The sequence below is a fragment of the Pteropus medius genome, unplaced genomic scaffold (assembly GCF_902729225.1).
Source record: "Pteropus medius unplaced genomic scaffold, Ma_sr-lr_union100, whole genome shotgun sequence".
Classification (NCBI taxonomy): Eukaryota; Metazoa; Chordata; class Mammalia; order Chiroptera; family Pteropodidae; genus Pteropus; species Pteropus medius.
This window is the reverse complement of record NW_024353908.1, coordinates 2,223,804-2,236,067: the sequence shown is the minus strand read 5'-3', so window position 1 is coordinate 2,236,067 and position 12,264 is coordinate 2,223,804. Positions and strand designations below refer to the sequence as shown.

At 33.7% G+C, this 12,264-nt stretch overlaps 1 long non-coding RNA gene across 1 annotated transcript; it reads left to right on the top strand.

Annotated features, from left to right (window-relative positions):
• Positions 1–921: 921 nt before the first annotated feature.
• Positions 922–10,832, top strand: LOC120593800 (uncharacterized). The gene is made up of 3 exons (XR_005650448.1): positions 922–992; positions 8,690–8,755; positions 10,818–10,832. It is a non-coding gene; the product is annotated as an uncharacterized LOC120593800 (long non-coding RNA).
• Positions 10,833–12,264: the final 1,432 nt, after the last annotated feature.

Genomic DNA, 12,264 nt, shown 5'->3' with positions numbered 1-12,264 from the left:
AAAAGAAACTCCTGTTTCAGAAACAGTCCATGTTCATATTCAATGAACAGCAGTACATATTCATAATCTTGCCTCAGAACTATGTTAATTCTCCTGGTCTCTATCACAAAATAATCTGACAGGATATAGATCATCTGTACATTCCGCAGAATATCATTACTGGTCCAATATATTAATGACATCATATTAATTAGAATTAGTGACCAAGAAGTTCTAAGTAATCTGATGTGTGTCAAAACATGGAAGAAAACCAAGAAAAGATGCAAAGGCTTGCCCCTTTGAGTAAGGTTTTTAGGAATCAGGTGATCTAGGTCATGCTAAGACATATCCTCCAAGGTAAAGAATAAGTTACCTCCTGTCATTAAGAAAGAAACATTATATTTGGTAGTTCCCTTTAGATTTTGAAGAGAGCACATACTATTTTGTTTATAGTACTCCAACCTATGTATTGAGTGAGCAAATAAAGATTGCTAATTTTGAGTGAGGTCCAGAGCAAGAGCGAGTTTGCAGCAGGTTTAGGCTGCCTTGTTACTTGGGTCTTATGACTTGACAGATGCCATGGAGCATAATAAATACGGATTTATTATATGGAGTCGCTTAAAGTCCCCATGCAAGAGTCATAGCATCTTTCTCTTAGACTTTTGACCATCATCCAAACCATTTATCAGTGCCATGAATCCATGGATATCTTTAACTCAGCCTCTTCTCCCTTTGCACAATGACCAGAGGTACTGCTGGTATCCATAGTATATAATGATGCTATGTGGAGCTTTCTCCAGCTCGAACAGAAGAGTCATAGCACTCGCTTGTTGGATTTTGGAGAAGTCTCTGCCATCTGCTGCAGAGCAATAGTCACAGATGAAAAATAGCTTCTAAAATGTCACTGTTTTCTGACTTTAGGATAGGAAGCTCCTGACCATGGAACATCAAGTAACTATACAAACAAAGATGCCTATCACAAGATTAATATATTCATGTCACCAAGTCATAAGGTAAGGCCACAATAGCAGCAATACATTGTATGATGGAAGTGGTACATTCAGAATGAGCCTCAAAAAGGTCTGAGGGCATAAGTGAGTGACACAAGCAGGGAACCAGATCCCCATGTCATATGTCTTTGTTGAAACACCTTTTTCTAAATCCACAGCTATGACCTTATGAGGGGATCCTTGAGAATAGATGATAGAAGAAGAATAATAGAAACCCAATCCTGGTTCTCAGATGGGTTGATTGAGTTGATGAAAGCTAAATGTAGACTGCTGCCAACACACTCTAGCCCTTCTCAGGAATGGCCCTTAAAGACAGTACAGGGGAATACATCCCCTAAGTGGGCAAAGCTTAAAGCAGCACTTGGCAATCAATTTCCTACAAAAGGAGAAGTAGTGGAGTTAAGGAGATACATGGGACTCGTGGGCAGTGATGAATAGCTAGTCTGGTGGTCAAAGGTCAGGAAGAAGCAATATTGGAAGATAGCGAACAATTCAAAGAAGCATGTGGGTAAAACTGTAGCATGTTGATGTCTCTGATCAGTGTCTACAATGGCATCAAACACAGTATAACCACATGAATTAAATGATCTAGCCAGTAAGTGCCAGTCTTCAGTTACTTAAATGCTAGCAAAATGGACCTATGAATAGAGTGGCAGCGATAGAACTATAAACTCAACAGCATGTGCTACCTTTCACCAAGGCTAATTTAGCTATTGTTATTACTGAGAGTCCAACCTTTCAGCAGCAGAAACTGACATTATGCACTCAATTTAGTCTCCTCTGAGGAGACCAACCAGCCACTTGACTTCAAGTTAATAGTATTAGACTCCTTCCATACTAAAAGTGTCAGCAAATGTCCTCAGTGGAATTGATATCTATGTAGGCTTGCCTTCCATGCCACAGTGTTTTGCCTATCACTAATAATTAAGGTCTCATAATATATCTAATTTATTATCAAGGATCATACATATCATCTTAGATCAAATGATCTGCTTTATAGCAAATGAAGTGTAATAATGACATATGTTCAAGAGATATATTAGTCCTACCATCTACCATATTACCAAAAGGCTACCAGCCTAGTAGAATAATGCTTAGAACCCATAGACTTTTTATGGTGCTTTTTTCCTGTGTCAGGGAAAACATGAATCTGGGGGAAAAAAAGGCAAAGTAGCAGTGCCTTCTTTACCATCACTCCTCATGACCCACATTGAGAAATTTGTGTTGGACTAGAGGTCTTGTTTTTCAAAGAGATGATGTTTCTACAGTTCCTCTAAACCTAAAGCTAAAACCAGTCATTTTAGGATTGGCATGTCAGTAGACAAGTAGTAAAGAAAAAGTTACTGTACTATTATAATCATGTAATATTGCCTTATATCATAAGGCAATACTGTGATTATATACTACCTAATGTGTCTGAGGAGTATGTCTAGAACCTAGAGATATACTCACTTCCATGCTCATCGATAACTTAATTAGCAGTTATAGCCACCACCACCTGATGTAGGAAATATGCAGCACAGGCCCCTCTGTCTGGATTGTCCCAATGGACAAACAACTTAGATTGATTATGTTGATTAAGAGTGATAGGAAACTAGAATGAGTAATAAAGGAGGAATAGGATGACATACTACAGCAGTTGAGAATAGAAACTTATCCTACCAAACTTCCTTATTGTAAGTCATTTTTTTAAATAAACATTTTAATTTTTATTCAAGTAACATACAATTATTTCTTTCTTTATTTTTAAATTATTTTTTAAGATTTTTCAATTACAGTTAACATGTAATATTATATTAGATTCAGGTGTACAGCATAGTTGTTAGACATTTATATAACTTATGAAGTGTTCTCCCCAATAAGTCTAGTACCCACATGACACCATACATAGTTATCACAATATTATTGACTATTTACCCTATGCCATACTTTACATCCCCATGACTATTTCATAACTACCAATTTGTACATCTTAATCCCTTCCTCTTTTTCACCCAGCCCCCAAACCATCACTTTTTCTCTATATCTATGAGTCTGTTTCTATTTAGTTTGTTTGTTTGTTCTTTATTTCCACATATAAGGGAAATCACATGGCATTTGTCTTTTTCTGACTTATTTCACTTAGCATAATACCCTTTAGGTAAGATTTCATTCCTTTTATTGCCGAGTAATATTTGATTGTATATATGTATTAGGTCTTCTTTATCTATTCATCTATAGATAAACACTCAGGTTGCTTTCATATCTTGGCTATTATAAATAATATTGCAATAAACAAAGGGATGCACATATCTTTTTGAATTAGTGTTTTGGATTTCTTTGAATAAATACCTACAAGTGAAATTGCTGGGTCATAAGGTCGTTCTATTTCTAAATGTGGGGGGAACCTCCAATCTGTTTTCCACGGTGACTGCACTGATTTGTAATTCTACCAACAATGTATGAGGGTCCCCCTTTCTCCACATCCTCACCAAGGCTTGTTGTTTGTTGATTTATTATTGATATCTGAGGTGATGTCTCATTGTGGTTTTAATTTGCATTTCTCTGATGATTAGTGACCTCGAGAACCTTTTCATATGTCTATTGGCCATATGCATGTCCTCTTTGGAAATGTCTATTCACATCCACTGCCCGTTTTTTTAATTGGATATTTTTATTTTTTTATTTTTGGTGTTAAGTTGTGAGTTCCTTATACATTTTGGATGTTAACCCATTATTGGATGCATCATTGGCAAATATCCTCTCACATTTTATATGTTGTCTTTTTGTTTTGTTGATGTTTTCCTTTGCTGTACAAAAACGTTTCGTTTATTTTTTTCTTTTGTTTCCCTTGCCTGAGGAGATATATCCAAAAAATATTACTAAGTGTAATGTCAAAGAGTTTATTTCTATGTTTTCTTCTAGAATTTTTATGGTTTCAGGTCCTATATTTAAGCCTTCAAGCCATTTTAGGTTTATTCTTGAATATGGTGTGAGAAAGTAATCTAATTTCATTTTTTTTCATGAGTCTATCCAGTTTTCCTAATACCGTTATTGAAGAGACTGTCTTTACCCCATTGTATATTCTTTCCTCTCCTGTCATAGATTAAATAACCATATAGGCGTGGGTTTATTTCTGAGCTTTCTATTTTGTTCCATTGATTGATGTGACTGTTTTTATGCCAGTACCATACTGTTTTGATTACTATAGCCTTGTAGTATAGTTTCATATCAGGGTACGTGATACCTCCAACTTTGTTCTTTCTCAAAAGTGCTTTGGCTATTCAGAGTCTTCTGCAGTTTTACATAAATTTTAGGATGATTTGTTCTAGTTCTGTGAAAAACGCCATTGGTATTTTGATAAGGATTGCATCAAAACCACAGATTACTTTGGGTAGGATAGACATTTTTACAATGTTAATTCTTCCTATCCCTAAGCCCGATATATGCTTCTGTTTATTTGTATCTTCTTCAGTTTCTTTCTTTAATGTCTTATAATTTTCTAAGTTCAGGTCTTTTACATCTTTGGTTAAATTTATTCCTAGATATTTTTTGATGCAATTGTAAATGGGATTGTTTCCTTAATTTCTCTTTCTGATAGTTCATTATTGGTGTATAAAAATATAACCAATTTCTAAATATTAATTTTATATCTATTCTTTTACTGAATTTATCAGCTCTAATAGTTTTTTGGTAGAATCTCTAGGGTTCTTTGAATGTATAGTATCATGTCATCTGCAAATAATGACAGTTTTAGTTCTTTTCTTTCCGGTTTGAATGCTTTTTCTTTCTTTCTTTCTTTTTGTTCTATTTCTGTGGCTAAGACTTCCAGTACTGTATTGAATAAAACTGGTGAAAGTGGACATCCTTGTTTTGTTCTTGATCTTCAGGAAAATGCTTTTAGTTTTTCCCCATGGTGTATGATAATGGTTGTGTATTTGTCTTATGTGGCCTTTATTATGTTGAAATATATTCCCTCTGTTCCTACTTTGCCAAATTTTTATCATAAATGGATGCTGAATTTTGTCAAATGCTTTTTCTGCATCTATTAATATGATCATATGATTTTTCTTTCATTTTGTTTAAGTGGCATATCATCACATTAATTGATTTATAGATATTGAATCAAACATCCCAAGAATAAATCCTACTTGATCATGGTATGTGATCTTTTCAATGTATTGCTGAACTCCGTTTGTTATCTTGTTGAGGATTTTTGCATCTATATTCATCAGGGATATTGACCTATAATTTTTTTTTTTTTTGGTAATGTGTTTGTCTGGTTTTATTGGTCTCGTAAAATGAGCTTGTGAGCCTTCCCTCCTCTTGAATTTTTTTTGAATAGTTTGAGAGGGCTTGGTATTAATTCTTTGAATGTTTGATAAAATTTACCTGTAAAGCCATTCAGTTCAGGACGTTTGCTTGTTGGGAATTTTTTGATTACTGATTCGACTTCATTAATAGTAATTGGTTGGTTCAGATTTTATGTTTCTTCTCAACTTAGTCTTAGGAGATTGTATGTTTGCAGAAATATATCTATTCTTCTATATTGTCCGATTTGTTAGGATACAATTGCTAGTAGTATTTTCTTATAATCCTTGGTATTTCTGTGGTATCAGTTATCACTTCTCTTTCATTTCTGATTTTATTTATTCGGGTCCTTTTTTCTTCTTGATGAGTCTGGTTAAAGGTTTATTAATTTTGTTTATTCTTTCAAAGAATCAGCTCTAGATTTCATTAATCTTTTGTATTCTTTTAGATTGTTTATTTCCACTCTGATCTTTGTTATTTCCTTTCTTATACTCACTTTGGACATTAGTTGTTCTTTTTCTAGTTCCTTTAAGTGTAAGATTAGATTGTTTCTTTGAATTCTAGTTGTATGTGTCAATTGAATTTCATATAATTATGAAGATATACTTTGCCTAGTCATGGCCTGTGTGCTTTTTTCTTTATTAGTCAAAATGATGACATATTTCACATAATATATTTGCTCTTTAATGTATAGTGCCATGAAAATTTGTCAGCTTAGTAAGTGTTCAGTTAAGTATGATAGAATTAAGATGATTCATTGAGAAACACTATTTGGAAGGGAATATATTAAACATTTAATTTATTTACCTGGATAACTACATCCTTAATTCTATATTCATGCACCTTCTTCTATATTCCTCCTGAATAGAGTCACTAACTTGAAACCTGGCCCAACAACTACTATAAAGTGAATTTTCTGCAAGGATAAAAGCTTTGAAAATCACTCTAAATAAAGCATTTGGTTTTCCATTAGTTATATTCAAATATCCATGTACTGTACCCAGTAATTAAGTCAAACATCAATTTTATTTACAACATTCTTAGTACATAATTTCTGTAATACAATTGCAGCAGTCTAATATCCAGCAGCTAAAATGTCCTATTTAAATAGAATTTTAACTGTTGAAAATTGAGACATAGAAAATCACTATACCTACACTCAAGCAGTTAAGCCAAGAGATTTATGTGTGAGAAAGTAAGGGAAGAGAAACTGGTTTCATTCACATATTTAACAAATGTATTTTAAGGCCAATTCACAATGCTCCTATTAGTCTATGCCTATAGTTTTAAAATAAGGTGACTTGATTTAGAGAGTTGATGAAGAAATTCATTAAAGAGGACTACCACTCCACTGTTTTGAAAATTGAGCCTAAAGTTAAGTTTGAATGCTGTTACCCCAGAAGATAGCAGAGATTAACTTAGGAAGAGGAGGGGGCAGTTATCTTCACTTCGCTAGCTTTCCAAGGCAGGAATTTGTGCATGGAAAAGCTTATTATTTAAAGTATAACTTGCAGATCTTCAATTAGAAGCAATTTCAAATGTCAGGTTTAAAGTATATACATCTCACATAAATGTAACAATTGCCTTGTGCATGACTTGGCAAAAGCTTAACTCTGTTTAAGTCTAAAGGAAAATATTTTGAGTAGAAATAGAAACTGTAAAATAACTACTAGCATCACCATGTTTTCTTTGTGTTAACACATCAGTATATTAGGAAAAAATGTCTTATTATATTCTGGATGTTGCTAGGCTTAAAAAACTCTTTTTTCCTTTCTTCAGCAAGCTGGCTCAACGTTCACATTAGCATTGTTCCAAGAAATGGAAATCATCTATGAGATGTTATGTATCTGATGGTTCTAGAGCCTTGATGGACAATTCGTAATTAAAAAATTACCAAGTTTTGAAAACCTATGAATTCATCTGACAATTTACACAAAATGTTTAGTTGAAATATCCCAGCGTGCAATATAAGAGCATGAGCTAAAACCACAACTCTTTCTTTCTTTTTTTTAAAAAAATTATGGTGATATTGGTTAATGAAATACAGTAAGTTTCAGGCATACAATTCACCAGTAAGGCATATATATGCATTGTATTGTGTGTTCATTGTCCATAGTTAGATTTCTTTCTGTCACCATATATTTGACCCCTTTTACTCCATCTACCTTTTTCTTTTTGAGGGAAGAAAAATAGTTTGCCGGGCTTACCTTTCTTTTTAAATGGTACAAATCTTTTCAGAATCCAACTTTGAAACTCCCATTTGGAGTAGGTTTATGTTCATGGTTTTTGAATTATTGATTACTTGAAGGCCAAGCCATCCCAATCTGTGTTATATGCATAATTTATCATGATATTTAAAAGCATGTGAATCTGAAAGGCTTCTGGAACTTTAATCTGAGCCTAATGACAACACATTTTGAGCTTTTTTATGCTTTCAAAGTCTTGGCAAAAAGACAGGGCTTTCTGGTACAGTGGCCTCACATGAGAGCTCAGTATCTTTTAATGTTCATTTTCTCTCTGAATTTTTATACTTTTTCTTTCCTTTCTGATTTCTTTTTTTTTTTTTTTTTCAGAATTCTTCACAACACTAATTCTTTCTTTGACTGTCTTTGTATTTTTTTAAGACTATTTCACAGGACCCTCCATGGTGCCTCACATGTTTTCTTTATATTCCTTTTCTTTATGTTCTTTTGTGCATTCTGCCTTCTTGGATTTCTGCTGCTTGAGAAAACCTTTTCAGCCATTTATTTCCTATTTATTGTCTTATTTATCTTTGTAGTGAGAACCTAGATAATTTATTACTGGTCTGAATTTTGTCTCAGATGTTTCTAATATTTGCTGCACCACAGTAAAAAAAGGAGTGGACAAGGACAAACATCTTTTAACTACTGTTGTTGGAATGATAAAGTTGAGTGGGATTATTTCAAAGCCAGGGGTAATTCAACCCTTCCTCTTCCCCAGAGGTAAAGTCAGCCAACACCACTATGAGGCTGCCACCTTCCCACTTTCTTGCTCCTAACCCTGACAACGGCAACTCCACACTTAGTTACAAAGTGACAGAAAATTCCAACTCAGCAGAGGGTAAGAAAAGAAAAAAGAGGCCAAGAATTACTGGTGAAATGGAAGGAGATATGTAAGCTCCTTCAAAGCCTGAAGGACAGACACAGACACATGCTTAAAGGAAAACTGTTGGGAAAAAACACCCCATGTTTCCATTTTAATGCCTTTTTAGTTTTTCTCTCAATTGTTTTGAAGCTTTCTTCTAAAGCAAGGCTTGAGTAATCTTTCTTAGAATGTAAACTTTCTTAGCCTCTTGATCTCTGAATTATGTAAATTTATCATTAAGAGTTATTGTTTTACGTGTGTGAAACAAATCAGAATCTACATTTACTTTCCCCATTGTTTTCCAGGCACATGACTGCTGGCTAGAATAAGATTCTCATAAAAGGACAGTATTCACAGAGATACATGTGATGGTAAATTTAGACCTTTATACACATTTTTTTTTTTTTTTAGATAGAATTAAATACATTTAGTGAGAAGAATCTTAGGGGATATATTTAGAAGTAAAATTTACAGTTCGATTCAACATTCCTGCATATTTTATGTAACCTGACTTGGAAGGACTCTAGGGTTGATGAAGGTAGTTGATATACTAAGAGTATATCAAGAAATTTTATTATAATTTCTATATGTAGCTATTTTATTTAGAAAGATCCAATTTGACCTTTGGTGTATGAAAATCCATCCAATGCAGGTCTTTAGTTCTTATAACAGGAAAAGGCTATTTATGGGTAGGTGTTATACTTTATTATCCTATTAAGTGGCTTCCTTGCTTCAAGAGTTTGTCATCTTTACACCATCTGAATTGACTTCTTATATTGCTCTTCCCGTCCTAAGGCAAGAGATAGAGTTTTTTCTCCACATAAATGCAAAGTTTTTTAAGATCCATGCACGCAGCCTACATTTCATACCTTTGAAGTAGGTGCCTGGAATGCCTTCCAATCCTCAGCACAGAAAACAGGCTGAGCTCTCAACTCTTCTATAAAGGGGCCTCAAATGTAAGCTTTTCAGCGAAGGCTTTCTTGGCAAACTCCTAACCAGACAAAACTAGCCACCCATTTACTTGGTTCTCCCTGTATTCTGCACATTTTTCAGCCACAGCCCCTAGAACACATTAGAATATCTGAGGTTGGGTTCGATACAAAATAGTACAAAGTATTTGTTGACTGACTGAAAAATGCGGATTGTCTGGATCAATGTTGATTAATTGCAATTCTCTCAGACTAACATGCTGGGATAATTCATGCTTCTATGCTTTTGTTTATGCATCCTTTCTGATTGGTCAATGTTCTGACTAGATGAATAAAGTTAGAAGAAGAAGAGGAGGAAAAGAAGGAGATATAGTCAGTATTTTTTAAGGACCGGCTAAGCCAGGCACTGTGCTAAGCACTTTACATTCATTAGTTCATTTAACCTCACAATTAACCTATAAGACAGGCACTATTATTATTCCCATTTGACAATATATGAAACTAAGGCTTTCAGAGATTAATGAATTTTCCCATGGTCATACAACTAGAATGTAAATTGATTCAGTCCCTGTTCATTTGACGGCAGATCTCAAGCTTATAACCTTCTATCATCTTGTTTTATCTAACTAGTGAATGTGAACTTATTTTTTCAAATTCTTTATGGCTATACTATTCCATGGTGTATCCCCTAACATTATAGGCATTTCATGTTTTCCTTTCTTTATAGAGTCAGATGAAATTATCACATTGTATTTATGTAACTATTTAGAAATGTTTATCTTGCTCCTTGAAGGCATGGATTATATCATCTTACCTCTAGTGCCTAGGCATTGCCTGAGTCAGAGATAAATAAATGAAAGAAGGTTCTTACTGTACACATTTTTATCACACTTATAATATGTTTTGTAGTTATTTGTTTTAAATTTTCTTTCCTAGCCTAACTTCTGATGATATTCAAAATCATCAGTTGAATGAATGAAAGAATAAGTAAAGGTGTGAATAGACACAGGTGACCATAGTGTGAGGTTTGTTCCCAAATTTCACCTGTCAAACTCTCCAAAATTTACTTGTCCTTGTCTTGTCCGTCTCATTCTAATTCAAGTTTCAAGACTAAGATAGGCATCTTCTCCTCAGGAAATTTTCTTTCTCCCAATATTTACATCCAGGTATTACCCCAGTCTGTCAGAGGAATAAGGCTTCTGGCTCTAGCCTCAATGCCTGACTGTAGCTCTATGATGGCACTTCCTACATTGTAATGCCATTATTTATTTATAGGTCTGGGTCTCCTATAGACTAAGACTGGGAGAACAATATCTTATTTAACTGTTTATTCTTAGTGTGTGGCATATTTCTTCGCATGTAGTCAATTGTCAATGGCTATTTTTCGAATGACTGAGTTATTCTATATATTTATAAATGTAGTGGTGGGGATCCAGAAATTTAATTGAGAGACAGAGAGAAGTTAAAGCTATTCTTTCATTTTTTCCCTCTGTTTGTATTACAGGTGCGGAGAGATCGCAACTGTAAGTACTCTCTTCCACTTTGAAAATAGTCACTTAGTAGTGTTTTAAAATATGCAATAAAGACCATTTTTAGTCCAGTAGTTGTTAAAATACAACCCAAGGCTTCCAAAGATCTCAGCAATAATATTCTTAAAATCCAGCAGATGGTGATGTTGGTATGAAAACCTGGATCCTTAGATAAAATAAAACACTGCTCACTTATAATAAAAATTGTTTTGTTCCTCTCTCTTTAAAAAATGAGAAAGAAAGAGGGTATCCAATAATTTTACTCTTTCTAAGATTAGGTAAGAATTAAAACAATTTTTTAAAAAAATTGGTCAATGTTGGTCCATGGTAGAATGGCTATAAGGGTTTTTATAATTTTCGACAGATATAAGACTAATTATTTATTTATTTTATAGACTGCCTTTACTCTTGCTAATTTTTAAGATACATAATTTCTTTAAAATAGTATCACTCTGGGGAAATTTGAATGATTGTTGGTTTCTATCAATGTCAATACCCTAGTCATGATATTGTACTATAGTTGTTCAAGATGTTATCATTTCTAGAAACTGGGCAAAGGGTACAGGGGATAGATCTCTATGTGTTATTATAACAGCATGTAAATTTAAAATTATATTTATAAAATTTCAGTCAGATAATTACCTGAAAGAATTATATTCCTTACTCATTAGGCTGTTTAGCAAAAGATGACTTTATGTTTAATATAACACGGCACTTTAAAAGTATAGATTTTGAGCCTGATTTACCTGGATTTGAATCTTACTTTACCACTTTATTTTTAATTAGTATATTTTTATTTTTAATTATAATTTACATACAATATTATATTAGTTTCAAGTGTACAACATAGTGATTAAACATTTATATAACTCATGAAGTGATCATCTCATAAATCCAGTACCCATCTGACACCATACAATATTACTAACTATATTCCTTATGCTATACTCTACATCTCCATGATTATTTTGTAACTACCAATTTATATCTCTTAATCCCCTCCTCCATTTACCCCCCTCCCCCCCGCCTAATCTGACAACCATCAAAATGTTCCCTATATCTATGAACTTGTTTCTGTTGTTTGTTTGTTTGTCTGGTTCTCTAAATTCCACATATGACATTTGTCTTTCTCTATCTGACTTACTCCACTCAGCAGAATACCCTCTAGGTCCATTCATGTTGTTGCAGATGGTAAAATTTTATTTGTTTTTATGACTGAGTAATATTGCATTGCGTATGTGTGTGTATATGTGTGTGTGTGTCTGTGTGTACATATATACATGTATATGTGTATACACAGACACACACACACATATACACACACACACACACAACCTCTTCTTTATCCATTCATCCATTGATGGACACCCAGGATGCCTCCATATCATGGCTACTGTAAGTAATGCTGCAATGAACATATGG